At 39.0% G+C, this 25,921-nt stretch overlaps 1 pseudogene; it reads left to right on the top strand.

Moving 5' to 3' along the window:
* LOC132572601 (proto-oncogene Mas-like) overlaps positions 1–24,191 on the top strand; it is a 33,030-nt pseudogene extending 8,839 nt beyond the window's left edge.
* The last annotated feature ends 1,730 nt before the right edge of the window (positions 24,192–25,921 follow it).

Genomic DNA, 25,921 nt, shown 5'->3' with positions numbered 1-25,921 from the left:
TGCAAATGGGAAATGCCAGTATAGAGAAATCTGGAGGACAGAGCTGGGTTGGATTTACACCTCCAGCCTCATCCAGCCAGGACTCCACCATACATGCCAGGTCAGCCTGCCCATCCAAGATTAAATCCTGAATGACCATATTTTTTTCATTTACTGACCTGGAATTCATTTACAAGATCTTAAGGCCAAGGGTCCCAACCTCAGTCCAACCAAGGCTGGGAGGCAGACTTGAAGGAAGAATGGCCAAAGGAGGAAAATCCAAGCATTTAGATAATAATGGCTAAGATTTTACAAATTGAAACTAAATCCTGATGAGAAAGAAGTAATGCTGGCTGGCAAAGCAGAGATCTTGAAAGACATTGTGCTTCCCACCTTCAGTGGGCTGCAGTTGATCCTTTCTGGCTCAATTGGGAAACTAGGGGCTTATACTGGCTCTCATATCTGCAGGACCACCCCTCTCCCTATAATCCACCATGACAGCTTTACTCAACTGAGCAGGGACTGCTTCAGGTGGTATCCTGCAAATAGCAAAATTAACAACTTTTGATCAATGAGCAAAATCAACAATTGCACAAACACTTGGATTCTCTGTTGTGGCCCCATCACATGGAATGGCCTGCCTGATGAGGTCAGGAAGGCCCCCACCCTCCTAGCATTCCTTAAAGTATGCAGGAGGGCAATTTTACACAAGTAATAGGGCTATGCTATATAGAGTGGTTCAGAAAGATACTTTAATAAATGGAAAAGGGACTGTAGACTATACAATTATATATAGCATGTACTGTTGGTGTATGTATAATTTCTGCATCATTTAACATATCATCTTGTGCTTTGATTTCACTTTGTTTCATATTTCTGCTTGCTTTAAGTTCTGATCCTATTACATTGCTGATTGGATGTACCATCCTGTTGATTGCATTGATTTATACCTTGTAATCCATCTTGAGTCTCAGTGAGCAAGGCAGACTGGAAATGACAAATAAATTTTAAAAGTAGCTGGTATTGCAGGAACAAACAGGATGAATAAGGTCTTCCTACGGAACTGGCTGATGGATGCAAATGACAGATCATGGGACATGATTCAGACTTTACCACCTCTCACACTTGATTGCCTATAGCAAATCATGCAGTAGCAGGCAAAATGCAGTTTGGTTCATTTAGCTGGAATTTTATTCTTCTCTCTGTATTGTAATTGTTGTGCCAAAATACATATGTTGTTATTTTCATACATATAATGTTTACAGCCTTTCCCAAGAGAGTTCCAAAAACATTCTGGCACAGCCAGAAACAAAATATAAAAATCTGACCAGATGTGGTCTTGGGTTGGATTTGGGAAAATATGTGATTCCATTTCCTTATATGCTTAGATGGTTTAGATATGTTTGTTTGGCAGCCAAATACACTCTGCCAACTACTGATAACAGAATATATTGCAGTGATCAGTGGTGAAAATAAAGGCAGATAAAGCAGGAGTGCAGAAGAAATTCTTTCCCATGGCAGTTGGATTTTTTTCCATCTTATGGTTCTAGAACTTAAAGGGGATCATTTCCTTCGTAACTGGGTTTGCCTAAAGGAACACAATGCTGGTTGCAGACTGGTAAGTAGTAGTTACTAGATGGATTCCTTCAATTATTATGTCATTTAATTTTCTTCTGGGAAATACAGCTTTCTCCCGCCCTTTCCTTTTTCGGTCTATCTATATCTGTTCTCCTTTCTTTTCATATGTTCATCCTTTATTTCTTGTTCTCTATGTGTGTTCTTATAGAATACATGTGAACAAAGCATGTAGGCCTTCCAAGCAGAAGTAAAAAGTAGACCCATACAATGAAGAAGAATAGCCTCTCTGTCCATTTCCTTTTTTGCCATTTAACCATTCTGTCTGTGCAATTTTCCACTCTTTGAAGTCAGGCAAGTAAAAAGTAGGATTTCTGACTATAAATTTTCAGATATGACAGATATTTATGCTGGTAATTAATGATGTCAGATGGAGCTGGTACAAAATTATAGATGATTTCCCCTCCCTCTTTTGTAGTATTTTCCTCATTATATATTTTCCATTTATGCACACATACCTCAGTCACATATCTTACTCTCTGTCCTCTGGCACAAAGTAAACTTCATATATCTCATATTTTTCCTTCGCACACACAGTTTACATTCTTGTTTCCACATACAACTAGTTAGGTGTGTGCATTCAGATATATCGGGTCCAAATATATATTCAAAAAAAGATTTTTCTAGATATATTTGAGTCTCTGGTTGGTATCTGGAATTTTTCAGGATGTGGGAAATTGGGTCCCCAAAATTTCCTGGAAATATTTGTCAGTAACTGGGAATTTGGGGACCCAGCATTTTAAACTTCCCAGGATTTTATTTTTATTTTTTGTTTCTGTGTCTTCCCAGTGCTTGATACTGGCTTGCCATATTGGCTTGGCTTTGATTTTGTCCTTTGAAATTGGTTTTGTTGGTTTTGTCACATTGTATGCTTTCTGCGAGATAGTGTGTTTGTAGTTTGCTGTGGATTATTAGGTTCAACATTGCCTTCAATTCTTGGGTTATGCATTGGCTCAGATTAACTGGTTTTTAAATTGGTCAGGCTTGCAATAGCATTCCTTTCCAATTTGGCTTGAATGATTCCTGGTTTGACATTGGCTGGGATTTTTAGGTTTTACATCTATTGTGTTAGGCTTGCCACATTGTCTCACGGTTCTGCTGGGATTCCCTGTTTTTGCATTGGTTACTTGGGCTTGCTGGTTCTGTCTAATTTGAGAGGCCAGGGGTTGCTCTGCTTGTTATTCTTTGCTGTGTTAAAAGCATGAACTTCCTTCCCACCCCCCCACCCCCCCAAAAAAAAATAACAGAGGATGGCTGGGTCTGGGAGTGCCTTGTTCAGAGGCCTTAGAATTGGACCTCCTAGTTTAATTCACTTGAAACTTGAGGGTTATTTAAAGGACAGGTATCAGCAGTTTGGCTGCAATGTTGGTGCAATTTCCTCAAAAGACAGCTCCTCCATCCCTCCGGAAAGATTCTCCATACTGTATGGATAATATTGCAGTTTTGAAGAAAAACAAAAATGACTCTGAATACCAAACTGATAACCAAGAATAACATGGATAATGAGGGATATGGAGACGTTTCAGTTGCCTGATAGCCAGATTCACAATTGTCCTTTTGTATCTCAGTTTGTGTTGGTATGACTGCATATTCTTTTTCTGTTACCAGCTGTATCTTTTCTTCCACTAAAAACAGTGTAAAACTATGGTTGGGTAGACATACATGTTCCTGTGTTCAAATTACAGGGGTCCTATTATCCCTTAACATCCTGTAATTCCATGCCCCACCCCCATCTTAGATCTCTGCACCATGTCTCTCCCTGGCTATATACCTAGCTGAAGAGGGCAGTTAGATCTTCAGCTGTTAGCAACCAGCAGAAGGTGGAAGGAGAAGAAACAAAGTCTTGAGGTAAAGCAAGGTTGGAGAAGTTAAAAGGAGGAATTTAACATAAATGGTTCATTGGAACCATACAGATTCACACAGATCATAAAGATCTCAAATGGGAATTCAAAACAATTAAAATATGATGAAAATATTCCTTTCTGGAATTAATCGGGTGGCAGGACATGAAGCTTCAGCACAGAACAAGATCATTCTTCTGTGGATATTATGTTGTCACAGTGCAAAGGGGGACAGACTGGTGTGTAGAATTCACTGACAAAAGGGACTTTGATAAGTGAAAGAAGTAATCCACTGCATATTACTGCTGTCCTGAGCCAAATACTCTGTATCTCAGTTAATGCTATGGTGACAATTTTCCAGGTGAGGCCTGGACATCTCCCAGAATCACAGCCACATTTCATGGTACTTTTGAGTTTTCCTGAAACTCTGTTGTAAAATCCATAGAATTTCAGAGTAGGGTTTTCCAATCCCCAGGTGGGGCCAGGAGATCCCCCAGTTTGGAGGGGGCCCCCCACTTTAGGGTCATCAGAAAGCAGGGGGTGGGGAAACGTCTGCTGGGCACTCCATTATTCCCTATGGAGACCAATTCCCATAGGGTATTATGGAGAATCAATATGTGGGTATCTGGGGCTCGGGGGTGTGTGTGTGTGTTTTGTGGTAAAGGCACCAAATTTGCAGCAAAGCATTCGGTACCTCTTCCCAAAATACCCTCCCAGTTTCAAAATGATTGGACCAGGGGGTCCAAATTTAAGCCCCAAAAGAAGGTGCCTCTATCCTTCATTATTTCAAATGGAGGGAAGGCATTTAAAAGTGTGCAGTCCCTTTAAACGTGATGGCAAGAACTCCCTTTGGAGCTTAATTATGCTTGTTGCAGCCTTACTCCTGGTTCCACCCCAAAGTCTTCTGGCTTCACCTCCAAGGTCCCCAGATATTTCTTGAATTGGACTTGGCAACCCTATTTCAGAGGCATTTTAGAGTGTCCCACAATGTGGTGACTTGTCTTCTTGTTTTGCATCCAGTGTGATGTCATGGCATCAAAGGACACCATTCTGTCTCCCCCCCCCCAAGTTTTCCCTTGATGCCCTATTGAACAGTAGTGGAAGACTGAGCTTGAGAGTGGGAGGTTGCCCAATTTGGTGGGCAACCTTGTCACCCTATGGTGGCAGCTAATGGCAGTCAAATACCATTATTTGATATTTTGACTACTTATTATTGTTATTATTATTTGACTGCTTCAAAGCTATTGGGAGCAGTAGGGAGGCTAGAAGGCTTCTAGGAGGAGTCAATCCATCTCATATTGGATCTTCCTCTTTTCCTGCTGCCTTCAACTTTCCCTAGCTTTATTCTCTTTTCCAGTGACTCTTGTCTTTTCATAACAATAGCTTCAGTTTGGTCATTTTAGCTTCTAAGGAGAGTTAAGGCCTGATTTGATCTAGAACCAGTTTATTTGGTTTTTTTGTGGTCTATAATAATATCTGCAAAACTAACACATTTCAAATGAACCAACTTTCTTTCTGTCAGCTTTCTTCATTGTCCAACTTTCACACCCATACAACGTAAAGGGGAACATTATGGCATCTTGATCCTGGTTGCCAGTGACACATCCTTACATATAAGGATCTTTTCTTGCTACCTTATGGCTGCCTTCAGGGCCGATCCTGCCACTAGGCAAACTAAGCGATTGCCTCGGGTGCTGGCCTTCCGGGGGTAATGAATTGGGTGCTACCATGTCACTCAGGGATGTTATCAGTGCAAGGGGGGTGCACCAGAAGTTAGCCTTGCCTAGGATGCCAGACAATCTAGGGCCATCCCTAGCTCTCTTTCACAGTCTCAATCTCCTTCTGATTTCTTGGTCTGAGTCTCCCTTTTGATGTTGTGGCACACCCATTTCTTTTAAAGCAGCCATGGTTTTTCATGATCCACAAATTTAGCTGTAATCTATGAAACACAGTTTATTTTCTTCTGAAATTCTCTTGTATGCTCCATAACCAAGGTAAATTGGCAATATGATCTTTAGTTCCTCTTCCTTTTCTGAACCCAGCTTGAACATCTGGCATTTCTTGTTCTGTATAGAATAAAAGTCATTTTTGTAAGATTTTCAACATCATTTTCTTCACATGAGAAATTAATGCAATTGTCCAATAGTTGCTGCAGTCTTTGAAGTCTCCTTTTTTCAGAATTGGAATGTAGACTGAGTGTTTCCAGTCTATGGGCCATTGCTTTGTTTTCCATATTTGATGCCATATTAATGTTAAAGATTTTGATGAATTCTGTTTCTGCGGCTTGAAATAATTCTGTTGATGCCCATCTACTCCCAGTGATTTGTTTCTCCCAACTGAGCTCATTGCAGCTTTCACTTTACTTTCTAAAACTGCAGGGTTTTTTTAAAAAAAAGACTCTTCTTGGAAGGAATCTGTCATCCTTTCAACTCCTCTGTATAGTTCTTCAATGTATTGTTTCCATCTTTTATTTTGTCCTGTTCAGTTAATGTATTTCTATGTTGCTCTTTCAGCATGAGTTACTGTCCTTTAAATTTTTGGTTGGTTTTTTGGTTCTTGTGGAACAGATCTCTTGTTCTTGCTTTTTTATTGTTATTTTCTATTTCTTTAGACCAGGGGTGTTGAATTTGTTATGAGGGCTGATCTGACATAAATGGGACTTTGTGGGGCCAGGCCATGCATATCATAAAATGTAATGCCAGGTAGCAGAGATATAAACTTTATAAAAGATACAGAGAAACACAATTAAAAATATTATTATTTTACTTAAAATAAAAACATGCTTAAAACTCTTGCAATATTATCTTGAAAATGGAAAGGTGAGGGAATAGTGGTATTTGGCAATGCAATTTTAAAAAATAAAACATCAAGAAATAGCACAAGGATCACAGCAGAAATGAAAAATATAAAATTCTCTGAGCCTAGGAAAACATGAAAAGCCTGGGTATTGCAAGCTTCTCCCCTCCTACTCAGATTGGCAATAGCTTTCCAGTATAATATACCCTTTGTCTGTGAGTTCCCAGGTCAGAGTACTCACTAGGCACCAGTTCTCAGGTCCATTCAGCAGAGACAAGCTGGCTCAAAGCTTCAACCCTTTATTTGCAAGGAGACAACTCAAGGAAACAACCACTTCAGCTGGGCATAGAAACACTGGAAAGTGAAACTGAGCTCCACTCCATTGAAACACATTGCAGCTCAGATAAAGTTGCAAGGAAAATATGGAATGGATTTTCCATTACGGTCTCTATTTATTCATTTATTTCATTTTATAGCCTGCCCTTTCCAAATTGGGCTCTGAGTGGGTAACAACAGTCAGATCTATCTGGGTGCAGAGACCTTAATGGAAAATCCTTTTCTTTTTTTCTTTTTTTGCAGCTTTGCAAGCCAAGAAGAATTTCCTGCTGTAGCCAGCAACGACAAGGCAGAAGGAGCTGGAAAATTTGGCAGCCTCAGAGCTTTAAAGGGTGGGGAGGAGGGGGAAGAAAAGAGCAGTGGGTCTGATTAAAGCGCTGGGCAGGCCAGTTCTGGCCCATGAGCTGACCATTTGACTCCCCTGCCATGGACTGTTCTTTATAATAGTTCTCTGTGCCAGTCACTGGAATATTACATTTAAACTTCTGATTCTATTTCTGTCACCTTTCATCTTTTATTCCCCTCCCCCCGCCCCATCTTTAGCAAATTTTAGAAGCTTCATCAGTCATCCATCTTGGCTTTTCACTTCTTTTGGCTACAGGGATAGTCTTTGTGCATTCTTCCTTGATAATATATCTGATTTCAACCCATGATTCTTCCAGTTCACATTAACATGAACTTAGTAATGCAAATATGTTCTTTACATGGTCTTTAAACTCTTCAGGAATGTTCTTTAGATTGTATTTTGACACTATTTGTGTTTTGGTGTTTTCTTAAGCTTTAGTCTGTTTTTTGATATTAATAATTCATGGTCTGTACCACAATCAGCTGTGGGTCTCATTTCAATAGAGATAATATAACTTCTCCATCTTCTGCTTCCACCTATTTAATCTACTTGATTTCCATAATGCTATCCAATGATGTCCACATATACAGTCATCTGCTCAGTTGCCTGAAACTTGTATTCACAAGTTTTCTGAGTTGCTCTTTTGCTTCATTTCATGCTCCAAACCCAGGTTTTCTGACAGTATTTGATACTACTTTGTCACTTTTGAGTTCCAGTCACCTAGGATTAACAGCACCTTGCTTAGATCAATTTCTTCCTGGACACTTGCATAAAAGCTTTCAATTTCTTCCGCTTCAGCATCTATACCTGGGGTAAACTTTAATGAGGGCTATACTGATAGGCTTTCCATGAAGTCTGATCAATATTATTCAGTCAGACTTTGCATTATAGCCCCTGATTGCTTGTGCTGTATCATGCCTTATTATTAGAGCAACACTGTTTATTCTGTGTTTGTCATTTCCAGAGCAGAACACTTTGTAATTTTCTGTCTAAAAATGTCCATGTTAGTTCACTAGCTTCCTGGACTGCAGTGTTTAAACATTCCATTTCTCACTTTTCAATTTCGATCTTGATTCATATTTCTCATGTTCAATGTTTCCATCTGTTGAACAGCTTTGGAATTTCCTTTTTCATCGATTCACTTCAACAATGGAACATCCTTTCGGTTTTAATTCAATTGTATCTTTTTTTTATATTAATAACTTTGTTACATGTGTTGGGCAGCATCCAGCAGTGATTTGCACACATGTGCAAAGTACAGTGACAAGAGGATAGAACCACTGCTATGTTGTGAAAAGCACCTGTCAGTTTGTCAACATTACTGCTTCTGATACTTCTAATAACTGATGTCAAAAAAAGGAAAAAGTCACAAGGGATTAAAGGAGGGGCAAGAACATTCAATTGTATCATTAAGAACAGCACTACTTGTACTTATTATCTACTAATTATCCCTTCCAAAACTTCACCGCCACCCCATGCTAGAATATTGTAATCACGCCCCCAGAAGGCTCCTATCAGGGCCCCAAGCATCTGGCTGTCATCTGCTTCCTTCTCCCTCTCTCTTGCTTCCTTCTGCATAACAGCTTGCTTTGCAAGGCTTGCTCAATTGCACAGGAGCTACAGAGCAAAACCTGTTTTCTCCATTGGCTGAGGCTTCCCGGGGAGGAAGGGAGGAAGAATATCTTGCTTTGCCAGGCTCTCTCAATTGCACAGCAGAGCTACTGAGCCAAGCCTCTCTTTCTTCTATTAGCTGAGGCTCCCCCACCCTGTAGTCCCCTGGGGAAGGAAGGAAAGAGTCAGAGCTTCCTTTGCCAGGTTCCCTGGATCCTGTGGGAGAAATACAAAGAAAGCATCTTTAAGACCAATGAGTGCTAATGTTTTAAGCATTTTTTAAAATATATCTTTGTGTTTGTCTGTGTTCTTTATAAAATGTATATCTCTGCTACCTAATATTAAATAGGTACACACATGGCTCAGCCTGACATGGCCTGGCCCAACCCAACCCAACATGGCCCAGCCCAACAAGGTCTCATTTATGTCAGATCTGGCCCTCATAGCAAATGAGTTTGACACACCTGTATGTTCAAAAATCTTGTTCCAAGCTGGCTGAATTTTGTTATGTATCCCAATATCTGTTGTATGTATTCATGTAACAAAGCAAGCCCTTTCCCTCCTAATGATGGTCCTCTACCACACCAATACTCCCTCTAAGCTGTGGAGTCTTGTGAGCAAAAATTCTACCTTGTGAGCTACTGGCATTAAAGTTATAAGTTGCTGCATAAATTAGTTTGCTCTGGGGCCGGAGGCTAAAAAACTGTGATCTAGCTCACTCTAACTCAGATTAGAGGGAACACTGCACCACACCTTTCATTCCCCAGACTAGGTTGTCCAGAGCCCTCTCTGCCAGACACATATAAACAGATGTTACAAAGTGCATATATGCATAAGTATGTCATCCACACCAGTGTTTTCCAGCCTGTGGGGTAGGGCCCAAAAATCTGTTGCAAAGCCTCTGAAAATGGGTTGTAGGCCAGCCTTCCTTAATGGCCACCCCTGCTCTTTCCATTGGTCTTTTTTCTGTTTTGGAAATGAAGATCTGACCCTGGAAGCAGTTATCTTCCATGTCATGCATTAGTTAGTGTTTTTTTTCTTTTTCTCATATATATGTTGATCAGTTACTAGAGGGTGTGTCTTAGCATTTTAGGGAGATTAGGAGTAATGGAGGAGAGATTGGTCAAAGACTAGAATTTAATCTCTATATGCAAAGGCTGTGTATGTTGGAATGTCACTTGCCTGGGTTTGATAGTTGGGGCAGCTGTGCCCTTTGTGCAACGTTTGTTGCTTTCTCAAAACATTTTGTTAGCCACTGCAGAAAATGGAATGGCATTGTTTGCCTAGGGTGCAAAAAAAAAAAAATCTTGGGTCAAGACTGGATGGGTCACTACACTGCAAAGATTGGTAACTGTTGATTCACACCACTGCAAGCAACAGTAGTGTAACCCAGTAGCAATACTTGAATCTGTTGAAGTCAGCTCCAAATCATGAAAGCTTATGCTGGATTGAATGTTGTTCGTCTTTAAAGTGCCAATGGATGTCTGTCTTATTAGCCAGTGTGGTGTAGTGGTTAGAATGTCAGATCATGGAGGCTTGCAGGGTGACTTTGAGGCAATTACCCATTCTCAGTTAACCTACTTCACAGGGTTATTATGAGGATAAAATGGAGAAGATAGCAATGTAAGCTACTTTGAGTCCCTATTGGAGGTCAGATATAAATGAAGTTTTTTTTAAAAAAAAGTATATAGCAGCTGTATTTCCCATCCAACATGTACAGCTGCCCCAGAGTGCTCAGCAGTCCAGCAGTGGCTGCACTCATATTCCTTTCTTGGTTTCCCATGGAGAATCTTAGGCTGATGTTTTCTTATTAGTCCTCCAGGGAAAAGGTCAACAAATTATACTGGCATATTCTTCCTTTTTAGGGAGCAACATGCTGCTCTGCTTATGCTCCCTGGCATATTATCTTTTCCTCCCACTTTTTGTATTATTTTATTTCCCTTTTTAGAAGACATTGCCAACTAATTAGATCTAATTCTGATAGTGAAAGGTCTGCTTGAAAGATATTTTCCCAATGAAGGGTCAGGTGCACGAGGAGAGTTTTATTACTGTGAAGTATTTTTAAAGGGAAGAGATGTGTTTAAAAGTATGCATAGCTTGAACAGTTTATCTACTTTATTACAATAAGCCAATGAAAAGTTGATAGAGGAAAAACTCCACCTTTTTATACACACACACACACACCCATAGTCAACAATGGAAAAGATAACTTGTTTCCTTTGGTTGTTACTGTAAGTATTGGATAACTGTGAGTATTCATGGGGCATACAAGATGAGCACTAACATCTAGGGATGTGTACATTTGTCAGATAGATACCAGCCTTGGCTTGCCCCAGATACTTAGTTATTCTGTTGCCAAGCAGACTTGCCATGATGGAGGAAACAGTATAAATAACGGGTACATCCTGATTGACTGACAACTTTCAAATGACTAGAGTGCTTTAATTTTGAAACATCTTTCTATATGCTGGGTTATTCAGAATTAATAAACGCTAATGGGGACTCAAAGAAAAGCAAAACCAATTCAAAATAAAGGAAAATGAGTTCTGCAAATAACTTGGGATGTGTCACAACTATGAACTGTGTTTTAAAACCCTTTAAATAAGCCACATAGCACATTGTCTGAAATTCACAATTCAGGGCTTTTTGGGTAGAAAAAGCCCACCAGGGACTCATTTGCATATTAAGTCACAACCCCTGACTCCAAGCCAGCCGGAATTCTGTTCCTGCTTTAAAAAAGCCCTGGTTAAATTCAATAAGAATTCTCCATGTGGCAGTGTAAACTTTTGAAACTGGAACTCCTACCTACCCAAAGTTCTGACTTTCAGATATATTTGGAATATCCTAGCCATTCAAATAAACAAGGAAGGGTGCATACATTTTTTTTTCAGGCTGTCATCACATGCAACAGAATGTGGTCATAGGATCCTGAGGTGAGAGAATGGATTGCAACACTTTTGAGGGCAGGTGGTAGATGATCACATTTTTAAATGTTCCCAGACACATGTGTAAAACACTCCCTGCAAGAGAAAACTAGCATTAATGGGACGAGGATTCTCACCAATCGTCCTCCACTATTTTTTAAAAACTTTCAAAGGCTGTGATCATGCACACTAAATAATGCACTTTCATTTGCATTTTCAATGCACTTTCCAACTGGATTTTACTGTGTGAAGTGGCAAAATCCAGTTAGAAAGTGCACTGAAAGTGGATTCAAAGTGCATTATTTAGTTTGTGTGATCACAGTCAAAGAGAGCTTTCTAATATCATGCAGCAAACAAAAATAGTATATTCAGTCTGAGGTACTGCAGTTTACACTAGCACCTCATTCTGTGGCATATGTTGACCAAACTTCAAAGGAATAGTGTCACCCATGCCACTGTGAGTCATCTGCCCTTGAGGATGTACATGCATATGAAACACCCTTAGCTGCCTTGAATGTGTGTATTGCTGTATATTACAGAAATAGCTATATTCTGGTGAATAATTTACATTGACTCTGTTTGGAAGTAAGAAAGGTCTTAATGAGCTAGGAAAACTTGGGTATGCTCACTGAAGAACTTTCCCAGACTCCTATTCCTTTTACAGATGTCATAGGTCAAATTCCCAATGGTACTCTGAATTAGGACACCAGGCTAGGGCTAAAAGTACCTTCCAGACAAACTGAGAGAATCCCTGTGGAATCTTCCAGTTGGGGTCATAGATTTCTCACATTGAAAAGCACATATAGTTCTGAAATCACCTCAGGTAGAAGCTGAACAAATTCCTTTTTGGTGCTGAATAGTAAGGATGCATTTGTCAGCCACTTTAAATTGGAGTTTTGCCCACACCCTAAAAAACCATGAGAAGATCAAAACTATTCTCATTGTTGAATTCTTCACATATTTTTTCATTTTTGCAGTGTACATTGTCTCAATAAATTAGATGATGTTTGCTGTCATAGCCAAAAGTTCAATAAATACAAAGTACATAAAAGTATATTTCATTGATATTTTTTACTGGATGAACTTAAACTGGGACAAGAGTATACAACGTTTAAGTTTCAAAGCATAGTTGGACATAATGGCATGGCAAAAGGGAAAATACTGATTGTTATATATACAGAGAGGACACTAGGTTGCAAGCGACCATAAAGCATGCTTACCCAAATGAAAAGTATTTATATGACTTCTGGAAGATGCTCAGAGTTGGGCTGATTCAAACTAGAGGAGTTCTACAGCAAGACAGTGGCCACCAAGAATGCCAGTATATTTGTCTTTGGCATTTGAATTTAGTGTGTAATGGAGATTCTATCAAGATTTGGCAATTTGTAGCATTTGTGACACCTTATAAGAATGAAGCAGGCCCAAATGTGTTTGTATTGATTTTTATGAGACTGGCATTCCAGATAGGGTTGCCAAGTCCAATTCAAGAAATATCTGGGGACTTTGGAGGTGGAGCCAGGAGACTTTGGGGGCAGAGCCAGGAGACATCAGGGTGGAGCCAGGAGCAAGGGTGTGACATGCATAACTGAACTTCAAGGGAGTTCTGGCCATCACATTTAAAGGGACAACACACCTTTTTTAAATGCCTTCCTTCCATAGAAAATAATGAAGGATAGGGGCACCTTCTTTTGGGGCTCATAGAATTGGACCCCCGGTCCAATCGTTTTGAAACTTGGGGGTATTTTGGGGAGAGGCACTAGACGCTATACTGAAGATTTGGTGCCTCTACCTCAAAAAACAACCCCCCCCAGAGCCCCCGATACCCGTGGACCAATTCCCCATTATTCCCTATGAGAATCGTTCTTCATAGGGAATAATTGCCCAGTAGACACTTCCCTCCCCCCCCCCCCATTTTCTGATGACCCTAAAGCGGGGGTGGGGGAGGGCCTCCAAACCTGGGGATTGGCAACCCTCTCTCTCACACACATATTTACTGGGTCTGGTTCCTCCACAATCACATCTGAAAAGAACAGGAGCTACGCTCCTCTCTCTCACACACACACACACACACACATATACTCTTAGTTGCTCTGAAACGAAAGCAAAACAAACCAAGGGACTGTGTTGCTGACCCTTCCCATGAAGTACTTCCTGCTCAACTTTAAAGGCAAACACACAGACACACATTTTGAAACGAACCTGTTTGCAGGTTTCTAAACCTGCCCAAGATCTAGAGCTGCATGGTGGCTGTGGGGGTGGGTCTTCCCCCACTGGCCAGCTGGCTGGAAGCCTGTAAAACTGGAGGACACCCTGCTGGGACCTGGGGATTGGGAAGCCTAATTCCAGAAGCTGAGTCATTCGTGTTGTGTTTTGCAACCTGCCCTTTCTCTTCAGCTCTTGGGTTCCAGAAATAAAATACTTGGTAACAGGGGTTTTTTTTTGTAGCAGGAACTCCTTTACATATTAGGCCACATACCCCTGATGCAGTCAATCCTCCTGGAGCTTACAGTAAGCCCTGTTCTAAGAGCCCTGTAAGCTCTTGGAGGATTGGCTGCATCAGGGATGTGTGGCCTAATATGCAAAGGAGTTCCTGCTACAAAAAAAGCCCTGCTTGGTAACATAAGATAATATTAGATACAGTAACAGATACTAAATACCCAAAAGCAAGTAAGATAAACCTTTACCCATCCCCATCCTTTAAAAATTTGTGTCTGTACCATTTACAATAAAGTTATTCTTGATTGATACCCTGTTATATCTTTTCTTCCAGGTAAACCGAAAATCACTACTACAGACAACCCAGCTAGTGAGTCATCCTAATGGATATTGATGAAGTGGAGGTCATCATTGATGGACAAATCAGCCTGTTTGTACATTAAACTTGCACTAACACTTCAGGGATTAATTAGAAGCTATGCCTTACACAAAGAATCATTCTTGAATATGGGATATATTGATTACGCCTAAAGCATTTTATATTAAAGTTTTATCTTCTAATTGCCAGAAGCTATAAGCCAGAAAGTATTAGCAAGAGAGAAGACCATGTTCTTAAATAAAGATCTTTATCTTAGGGAAAGTATTAAACAAAAAGAAACGTTCTCAAGGAAAACTTCCATATTCCACGTTTTCAAAAGTTTTATTGGTTTCAGAGAAAGTGCGGGTAGGGGATAGGGGGAGTAGAAAGCACAATACATTTTGACCTTATTCTGCATAAAAATACTTTTGGAAAGTACAAGCTAAGTTTTACAATACATTCTTTACATAAATTGTCACATATTATTATATCTAAATTAAACATCATCCACATTTTAAAATTTTATAGTATAAATCTTTTGTTAAAGTTATCTATTAGTTTTGACAATTCCAGTAAAGGCAATGTTATAATTTTATAATATAAAATAAAGGGGGGGGGAGGAGAAATAAGTTTACACCACAGAATCTTAGGAGTCTTGAATGTCTAACCAGGCATGAAATTTCAACCAGTATTTTCTTGCTTCTTCTTTAGATTTCCCAGCCATCAGCTGGGATAGAAAGTCCAGCTCTGCTGTTTCCAGAAATTTTCCCACTAAGTCCATTTTTGTGGGAATTTCCTAAGACTTCCATCTCTGTGCCCAGAGAATCCTAGCTGCTGTGTTAAAGTGTGCCAACAAATGTCTCATTTCTTTGGAATAGTCCTCAGGAAATATGTTCAATAAAAATAGTTCTGGTTTGAAATGGATCTGTGTCTTCATGATCTTCTGTAATACTTCATGCACCATTTTCCAATAGCCGTTCACCATCTCACATGTCCACCACATATGGTAAAAAGAACCAATCTGTTTGGTGCATTTCCAACATTTGTTAGACATAGTAGTATAAATCTTACACAATTTCTGTGAGGTCAAGTACCATCTATAAAACATCTTATACAAATTTTCTTTAAAAGCTGCTGACCGAGTTAATTTAACGCTAAGCTTCCACAGTCTCTCCCATTCTTCTAATGTAATATTATGACCTAATTTTTTTGCCCATTGGACCATACAATCTTTTACAACTTCGTCTTGTGTCTTCATTTGAAGTAGATATGCATATAATTTTGAGATTAGCTTTTCTTGTGGACCCAAAATAATTGTGTATTTTTCCAAATATTTTTTAATTTCTTTAAGTAGTTTGTCAGAATTATCTGTTTTTAAGTTGCTACACTTATTTGAAATAACAGCATTTAGATATTTGATTCTTTTTTCATACAAAAACCCTGATTTTTGCTGGAAGCATTTAATTTGTTCCATTGTCATATTTTTTGTCAAAAATTTTGTTTTATGGTAATTAATCTTTAATCTTGCCCAGTCACCAAATTGTTTAATCTTATTTATAAGACAGTCTATTGAGTCCATCGGTTGTTCTAGTATAAAAACTAAGTCATCTGCAAAGCCTCTGAGTTTATATTGTTCATCTCTTATCACAGCTCCCTTTATACTTGTATCTTCCCTTATTTGATTATTCAGTACCTCTAGAGATAAGATAAAAAGTAGAGGTGACAATGGACAGCCTTGTCTTGTACCTTTTTGAATGTTAATTACATCTGTCAGTTGCCGTTCACTGTCACCCTTGCATTTTGTGAAGAATATATTGCTTCTACTGCTCTCAAGAAGTTTTCACCACATTCCATGCCTTTCAGTTGTTGTGGCATAAAGTGCCAACGAACATTATCAAAGGCCTTCTCAGCATCTAAACAAATTAAAGCCAGTTGTTTCTCTGGAGGAGTCTCATAATATTCCAAGATATTACAAACTGTTCTAACATTATCTTTCAAATATCTTCTAGGAAGGAATCCTGCTTGATCATAATGTATTGTGGACTGTAGAACTTTCTTCAAACGTTGTGCCAATATTGCAGCAAAAATTTTATAATCCACATTTAAAAGGGAAATTGGATTATAGTTTTTAATATCTTTCAAATCATTATTTTCTTTTGGAATCAAAGATATTGTAGCTTCTTGCCATGAGGCTGGTATTTGGCCTTCCTCTTGAATCTTTTCAATAAGACGTTTAAATGGTAAGAGTAAAGACTCTTCATAAACTTTGTAGAATTCTGCAGGTAATCCATCTGGACCCGGAGTTTTACCATTCTTTTGAGATGCCATTGCATCTCCAAGTTCCCTTATTGTTATTGGCTCATTTAAATTTTTTTGTTGTTCTTCTGTAAATTTATTGATATTATTTTGGTTGATATATTCTTCTAAATCTGTTTTATGAACTTGCTTATCTTCATATAATTTTTTATAGAACTGTTTCATAATTTGACATTTCTTGCTTTTGGGTTTTCTCTTTGTTCTTCTCATCTTTCAGTGTCAAAATTATTCTTTTGGCCTTTTTTTTTTTCTCATCCTATAGGCCAACCACCTTCCAGGTTTGTTGGCATGTTCAAAAAAGTTTTGTCTAGCATATTTCAATTTAATTTCCATCTCTTCCATAAGAATTAAATTCAATTTGTGCTGCATTTCTTTCACCTTTTTTTGAAATTCATGTTTTGTTGGCTGTTTTTAAAGATTCTTTTCAGTTTCTCCAGCTTGTGACATTAAATTTTGAAAATTTTCAGTTCTTTCTTTTTTTTGATACTATATCTAATTGCAAGGCCCCTATAATAAGCTTCAGCAGTGTCCCAAACTACTTGCATCTTTACCTCTTGTGTTATGTTCTGTTGAAAAAAAGATTCCATTTCCACCTTAGATTCTTTGAGAAAGTCTTTATCTTTCAAAACTGAAATATTTAGCCTCCATGATCTTCTCATCCGTGGGCCTTTAAGCTTTATCATTTCAGGGCTATGGTCTGAAATAACTCTTGTTTGGATTTCTGTGTCCACTAAGTCTTTAATCATATTTGCAGAGAGCCAATAGGTATCGATTCTTGACCAAGTTTGGTGGCTAAAGGAATAGTGAGTAAAATCTTTGGAACTGGGATATCTTGTTCTCCATACATCAACCAAATCCATTTCTTCTACTAATTTCCAAAAACTTGTTGGCAACTGAAGATCTTTGCTTTTCATCTGTTTGTGCATTTTTTTGTCCAGTTGTCTGTCAGAAACTGCATTGAAATCTCCTATTAAACAATATTCTACATACTCCAAATTTGATAATTTAAGATGCAAATCTTGAAAAAATTTCTCTTGATGATCATATGGAGCATAGATATTTGCAAGTAATTTTTTTTTATAATCCACTGTAATTTCCACTAATAGGATTCTTCCGTCTTCAGAAGCATACTGCAATTGTGCGTTAAATTTATCTTTAATATATATTGCCACTCCCCTTTTCTTCTTGTTCATGTCTGTTTTTTATTTTTTTATTTTTCAAAAAAATATCGATCTTTAGTTAAAATACGGGTTTCTTGTAAGCAAATTATGTCCATTTCCATTTTTGTCAAATATCTAAAAGTCTTCCTCCTTTGGGCAGGGGAGTTGAATCCATTCACATTAATTGAAACTATTGAAGCCAATATGGGTTTTGCTTATCAATATCTTTCTTATCTTTTTTGGAATGCTGTCTTGTATGGTATCTCCGTGGTTCATTTGGATTTTCTTCACCAGAACTTTCTTCCTCCTCCTCCTCCTCCTCCTTCTTTTAAGAACATGAGAAGCCATGTTGGATCAGGCCAATGGCCCATCCAGTCCAACACTCTGTGTCACACAGTGGCCAAATTTTTTTTTATACACACACACACATACACACATACTGTGACTAATAGCCACTGATGGACCTCTGTTCCATATTTTTATCTAACCCCCTCTAGAAGCTGTCTATGCTTGTAGCCGCCACCACCTCCTTTATCCTTCACTCTATCTAAAAAATTCTGAGCTTTAAAAATGGAGCTAATCCTGTATCTGTTCTCCTGGTAGGTAAAAAGAAGGCCTTCTGGCATTAGCCACATGTAGGATATTTCTCTTCCTTTCAAAAAGTCTGTTAATGCTTGATATTTTCTCTAATTTTGTCTCACTGACCAAGGTACCTCTCTTAGAATTTTCACCATATTTCCAGCTATCATCATCTTACTTGCTTCAAAATGTCATCTTTCGTCCTCTTTCTTGTGAGCCTCAAGTGGACTTCACTAGATAATTTGTTTCATCTTGTATAACTCGATGGTACCCGTCTAACTTGATCAAACTCTTCTTCCATCTTCTGAGGAGTCACCTGTAAAATTTTAGCCAAGGCTTCACTTAAAATTTTTTGTAAATCTTCATTTTTCTCTTCTGGTATATTTTGAAACCTCAACATATAGGCGGCTCTGTCTACTTTCAGCTGCAAGAGTCTAGAATCGTGTATATTTTGTTCTTTTTCCAGATATTCCACCTTTTGGATATTCTCTGTCACCTGACCATCTAGTACTTTTAAGGCTTTATTGGTCTCAGCTGTCTGTCTGCTATTCTCCAAAAGTTCTTGTTTAATCTCTGCCATCTGTTCACCAATATTGTCTACTTTACTAGTTAACTGTGTTATAGCAGTCATTAAGGTGTTTTGCATTTCTTTCATATCTCCCTGCATGGTTGTAAATTTTCCTGGCCCAGGTGGAGCTTTGGACGAAGAAAATGGTGGCTTTCCTTTTCTATTATCTTTTTTTTTACTGTTTCTTTGAAACCAATCCCAGCTTTATTTTCCATTCTTACTAGAGTAAGCACACTCACAGCCACAAGTTCAATAATGCCTCTTCAACATTTGTTTTGAAACTCTATGTTCCTGTTTATAACAGATAAGCTAATCTCCACCAAGCAATGCCCTTATTATGAAGTAGTTTTAAAAAGAAGACAACCTTCTAGCTTCTAGCAACAATTTGTGGTAGCCAAAACAATGCTAAGAATAATAATAAACAGAAATTTTTAGCCAACCACACTACATAGTCAATAGGCAAAACAATTCAGTTCACTACAACAACAATTCACTATTACAAGTCCTCTAGCAATGCTGATTCAATTGAAATCCAAATCACCACAACGTCTTTCAAATAACTTCAAATTTCAGAAACTTCAAGGTGTAAATTTGTAATCCAGGGTTGAATGTCCTATTTGTAATCCAAGAGTGAGATCCAGAATTTAAAAATAAGCCAATAATCCAAACAAAAGAAAAGGAAATCAGGTACTCCCAAAAGTAATGCCAAAAATAATAGCAAATAGGAAAAAGTCCCCCAATTTGGTGATACAGAAAGGAATGAAAAATAAAAGGTGCATAAAAAAGAATCTCAACCAAAAAAATATTTAAACCATGTCAAAAAATATTCCAGCCACAGATAAAAAGAAGGCAAAGAAAAAATAAAAAAAAGTTTAAAAGGTTATATCCATATCATCCAACAAGAAAGATAAAAATCCACTTTGGAAATTTGTAGAGGTATTCTTCTTACAACCAGAGATCCTGCTATATCTTCTAAGTCTATCTCAAGTACCCACCAGCCTTTAGAAATTAATTAAAACTCTTATAAGTTCATTCAGAGCACTTCAATTTAAGCTTCAAAGTATTTTTAAGTCAACTGTCTTTCACATCCATATACACTTGCAAGCAAGCATCTTTCCCAGAATCCAAAATATTTTTCTCCCCCAAAAGTGGGTTTAAAACAAATCAGTTAAATTCAGCCATCAAATCTCCTATAAAACTAAAAATTGGTGTAGTCTTCTCATGCAGGTATTTGCAATGATATCAGGTTAGGCAGAAACTTTTGCAAGCCTTGAAAAAGAATGAGGGAGAGTCCCCCCCCCCCCTCAGTCTTTTTCACCACGTGAGATCTGCTTCAGTCCTGATTCTCCTCTTTCCTGCTTGTCAGAGATGTTACCATTAAAAAAAAATAGTATAGGGAAAGAACACTTACAGTAATAGAAAGATTTTAAGGTCCAAAATGTAGAATGCTGAAGAAAAGAGAAAGAAGCCAGTGGCTGACCCTCTTGCCAATTAAAAATGGCGATCGGAGCGATGAGGCTAGAGGCAAGCAGGATCATGGAGCAGCCGTCTCTGCTGACACCCCAATTCTACTGCTCAAGCTCCCTGCCTTCTAGGACCCTTCCTGGGCCCCAGAGTCGAGTTGTCCTTCAGGGGCGACCCCTCAATGGACCGATTTGAAAGCGACTCTGGATGCATCGGTCCGAGCCGCTTTCAGCCATGCTTCGCCAAAACTGGAAGTCCCAAAAGCTTCCACATTCCATACACCAGCAGATGGGCCAAAACAACAGTAAGCTGACCTAGGCACTTCAGGAAGAACCCTGGGCATCCCAGAATAATCCAGCGTTGTCCTAGTAACAGAACTTCCAACAATCCACAACTGGCCTTGGCTAGCTTTTATATATATATATATGAACATAAGAACATAAGAGAAGCCATGTTGGATCAGTCCAACAGCCCATCAAGTCCAACACTCTGTGTCACACAGTGGCAAAAAATTTTATATACACACATACACTGTGGCTAATAGCCACTGATGGACCTCTGCTCCATATTTTTATCTAAACCCCTCTTGAAGGTGGCTATACTTGTAGCCGCCACCACCTCCTGTGGCAGTGAATTCCACATGTTAATCACCCTTTGGGTGAAGAAGTACTTCCTTTTATCCGTTTTAACCTTTCTGCTCAGCAATTTCATCGAATGCCCACGAGTTCTTGTATTGTGAGAAAGGGAGAAAAGTACCTCTTTCTCTACTTTCTCCATCCCATGCATTATCTTGTAAACCTCTATCATGTCACCCCGCAGTCGACGTTTCTCCAAGCTAAAGAGTCCCAAGCGTTTCAACCTTTCTTCATAGGGAAAGTGCTCCAGCCCTTTAATCATTCTAGTTGCCCTTCTCTGGACTTTCTCCAATGCTATAATATCCTTTTTGAGGTGCGGCAACCAGAACTGCACACAGTACTTAGCATATATATATATGCTAAGGTATACACTTTTTTGTACCAGCACCAGCTCAGCTTTTTGGCAAGGGCTCAAGTAACCTAAGGGGAAATTGGCCAATGGGAGCAGAATTAATTATAATTGATTTATCAACAGATGACCCAATAGTTTATTCATGGGTCATGTTTTGATAAATCAATTATAATTAATCTCTCCCACACTGGATATGTTAACAAAATGTATATAAACTGCTGTAATGGACCTGATGCCTTCAGAAACACAGGAGATATTGGTATAGAGAGATTGTGGGATGTTTCTTCAGGCCTATAGATAAACCTTATATAAACAGTTCCTCCTTCAACAGAACTCTAGTCATATGATCCTTTGTTGATTGGGTGAGGGAGCACACTTGGCTCATGGTTTGTGTGCAACATCATCATCATCTTTACTGTACATAGCTAGGGTCTTCCACAGGTAGTTTCATAAATTTCAGATACTTTGCTGGCTATAGTAGCAGAGCTCAAACTTCACTTAGAGGAGCCACAGCAAGATATGCTCCGAGCTTTCTGTTTGTTTGTTTGTTTTAAAGTCCTTATTGCATAGGCTTTTCCCCTGTGCTGCTTTGCTGATAGCTTCATTTCTGGTGTTCTTTGTCCAAGTTATTTATTTTATTGGGTTTCTATCCCGCCCTGTTCCAAGATGGGTTCAGGGTGGCTCAAAATAATTGGATACAAACAAATAATACCGTATGGTAAAATCAAGTTAAAACTATAAACAGCAATAAAGCAATAAAATAAGCAATAAATGAGCAATTAAACAATAAACAGACTGACAATAAAAATAAGATAATAAACCAAATAAGACTCCAGGGCAGTCTTTAATGTCTCCTGCAGGATGACTAGTCCAACAATGTTTCTGCAGTGTAATTATGTGGGCAAGGGAGGCTGAAATCGACTGAACACCTGCCATCTCAACCAAAGGCCTGGCAGAACAGCTCCATTTTACAGGCTCTGAGTATGTAGCAAGTCCTACAGGGCCCTGATCTCATATGGAAGCAAGTTCCAGCAGAGGAAACCCCAACCTGGACCAGGGGCTTGGCAGCCCTACTCCCCACCTACCTTGTCCACTGAATAGTAGGTACAGCTGCATAACAATCCCTGGATTAGGAGAGTGGGCAGCCAGCCACACTCCCAGAAGCCCTCATTAACTCCTGAAGAAGCCCACACCACCCTTTCTACACTTCTTATGTGATTTTGGTGGCGAGTGACTTGCTGGCCTTTTGACTGCGGGGGTGGGGGTAGCCAAAAAGAGCCTCAGGTGATTGAGGCCTGCTTGGGTTGGCTGGTTCTCTAGCCAACCCAATCAGGCCTCGCTTGTCCTGGGCTCTCCTTTCTTGTGTCAGGTTGCTTTTGGCTGGGGGGGGCATATGCTAATGAATTATGCTAATAAGCTCCACCATCTATTTTTCTACAAAATGACCCCTGATTGTGAGCATTTCCATTTTTGCCCACTATGAGTCATTCATGACTAGCCGAACAGTTGGTGTTTCTTCTTAATCTACTGGAGGGGGAGAACCCCTAGAACTCTGCTCCATTAGCTTTCCCCACATACTTTATTTCTTGGAACAGGTGTTTCAGAAGAGGAGTAGTAACACTATCATGTTAGCCTTCTTCTGACTGAGATTTGTTGACTGTATTTATGTAAGTAATGAAAAGGAGACAGATTTGATGCTGATATACTTTATGATTGTTGAGACAGGATAGCTGATTTAATTTCTGGACTGGTTTTGAGAGTTCTCCAAACACATGCCCATTCTGAATTTATGTTTTTCTTATGTGCAATATCTTGTTACTACAAGTTTCAGTCTTGTGTTTTTCCAAAATTGTTAATTATTTTTACAGGGAGCAGAGAATTATTATATACGCAGTGTCCTGATGAAAGAAACAAGTTCCAGAATGTCCAGTCTGTCTGTGAACACTTCGAAGACAATTGAGACACAAGTACAGAATAAGACCGACAGAGATGAATATATTATCACAATTTTGAACTATGTTTCTATTCCAGTTGTGATTTTGGGACTACTTGGCAACGGGGCTGTTTTCCACATACTCTGCTGCAGTATAAAAAGGACAAATTATACTGTATATGTACTGAACCTGGCCATAGCTGATTTTACTGTAGTCTTTTGTAACATTGCAATATCTGTTTTAAGTTTAATGATATGGGGAACATTAGCTTTTAATTTACTTGATATCCTGTGGTTTTTTGGGTACAACAGCAGTTTTTTTCTCTTGACAGCCATTAGTGTTGAGAGGTATCTTGGTGTTTTCTACCCCTTTTGGTATAGTTCTAAGCGTCCAGAACATCTCTCGGGCATACTCTGTTCTCTTCTATGGGTTACCTCCTGCTTGGTGACTGCAATCGAATATTTCACCTGCTGGTCAAATTTTTACATCTACAAAGAAGAATGTTACGCAGATTATAGTGCTGCCAGTATATTCCTTGTCACCATTTTCCTGATTTTTACTCCAGTCATGGTCCTATGCAGTTTGATTGTTTTTGTCAAAGTACAGAGAAATTCACAGCCATCATCTTCAGCACGCTTGAACCTCACAATTGCTGTCACCATTGTGATATTCCTCATCTTTGCTTTGCCAAGCAGGTTTATGTTCCTGGTAGGGTACTGGCATCCTGAAACAAAATTAATATGGGATTTTATTCAGGTTTCTTTTTTCCTCAACTTAGTCAACAGCACACTCAATCCTTTTGTTTACTTTTTTGTTGGGAGGCAGAAAAAACTGAGATCTCAAGAGCCCCTCTCTGTGGTGTTTCAGCGATCCTGGACTTATGTGGTACAAGATCACAGAAACAACTCAGGGGAGGCCTGAAAATATTTGAATCCTCAACACTGTTGGAAATTCCAGTGTTTCACTGAGAGAAAACTTACAGATAAACATCTGAGGGAAAGACCATTTACGTTGTTCAGCAGCTACTAACTTCAAAATATCATTCTTAAACTTGCTTTGGGAAGAGTTGCTAGTGTTTTTGCAGACTTCCTGTAAAAGGTATGCTTATCCTTTGCTCAGCTGCAGCCTGATTTTGTGGTTCCATTTATCATGTTTTCTTTATATTGTTTTTTAAAAGGGGAGAGGAGCCAAACAATTCATTACATAAGAACATAAGAGAAGCCATGTTGGATCAGGCCAATGGCCCATCCAGTCCAACACTCTGTGTCACACAGTGGCCAATTTATATATATATATATATATATATATATATATATATATATATATATATATATATACATATACACACACACACACACACACACAAATATATATACACACTGTGGCTAATAGCCACTGATGGACCTCTGCTCCATATTTTTATCTAACCCCCTCTTGAAGCTGTCTATGCTTGTAGCCGCCGCCACCTCCTGTGGCAGTGAATTCCACATGTTAATCACCCTTTGGGTGAAGAAGTATTTCCTTTGATCTGTTTTAACCTGACTGCTCAGCAATTTCATCAAATGCCCATGAGTTCTTGTATTGTGAGAAAGGGAGAAAAGTACCTCTTTCTCTACCTTCTCCATCCCATGCATTATCTTGTAAACCTCTATCATGTCACCCCACAGTTGACGTTTCTCCAAGCTAAAGAGCCCCAAGCGTTTTAACCTTTCTTCATAGGGAAAGTGTTCCAACCCTTTAATCATTCTAGTTGCCCTTTTCTGGACTTTTTCCAATGCTATAATATCCTTTTTGAGGTGCAGTGACCAGAATTGCACACAGTATTCCAAATGAGACTGCACCACCATTCTATAACTACAAACCCTAAAAGTCTTCCACATATTCTTACCACCACCACCACCCTCACGCACATAACAATACCCTAGAGGCTAGCAAGTTTTGATCCTCAGGAAATCAGCAAGTAATCAACACAAATCCTTTTGGAACAAAAAAAGCACCAGTGAATTCTGTGGTCTATATCCCTTGGGCAGAGTAGAATACTCTTTGCCCAATAAAAGATAAGTATTAAAGACTGGCAGCTAGCCAAGGGGATAAAGATATGGAAATAACGTCCAGAATCTAGATGACAAGCAACTCTGAATGGCTTATTATTGTTGTCCCCCCCACCCACCACTTTCAGCTCAGTGTGGCTTGGAAGAATGAAATATTCCCTGGAAAATTTTCCAACAGATATCCTGTTGCCATAGTGTGTAGTGGGGAGCAATGTTCCCTCTAAGCTGTGGAGTCTAGTGTGCAAAAATTCTACTTTATGAGTTACTGGCATTAAAGTTGTGAGCTACTGCATAAATTAGTTTGCTCTGGGGCCATTTTTCCTGTGCTAAGACAAAAATGTGTGACCTGGAGGCTAAGAAAAACTGTGAGCTAGCTCACACTAACTCAGCTTAGAGGGAGCACTGGTGAGGAGGAGTAGAAGAACTCTCCTGTGAGGGAGAAACAAAGGAAATTTCACACCCAAATATTAGTAAGTGGGCAGTCTGAAAGTGGGATTTATTTGCTCTTAGAAATATGAAGCCGATCTTCATATTTCTGATTTCAATTCATTTAATAAAGCTGGGACCACACCACACCACACTGTTCTATTGTGTTTCCTG

This window comes from Heteronotia binoei, chromosome 1, assembly GCF_032191835.1.
Source record: "Heteronotia binoei isolate CCM8104 ecotype False Entrance Well chromosome 1, APGP_CSIRO_Hbin_v1, whole genome shotgun sequence".
Taxonomy (NCBI): Eukaryota; Metazoa; Chordata; class Lepidosauria; order Squamata; family Gekkonidae; genus Heteronotia; species Heteronotia binoei.
This window is presented reverse-complemented; position numbering and strand designations above follow the sequence as displayed.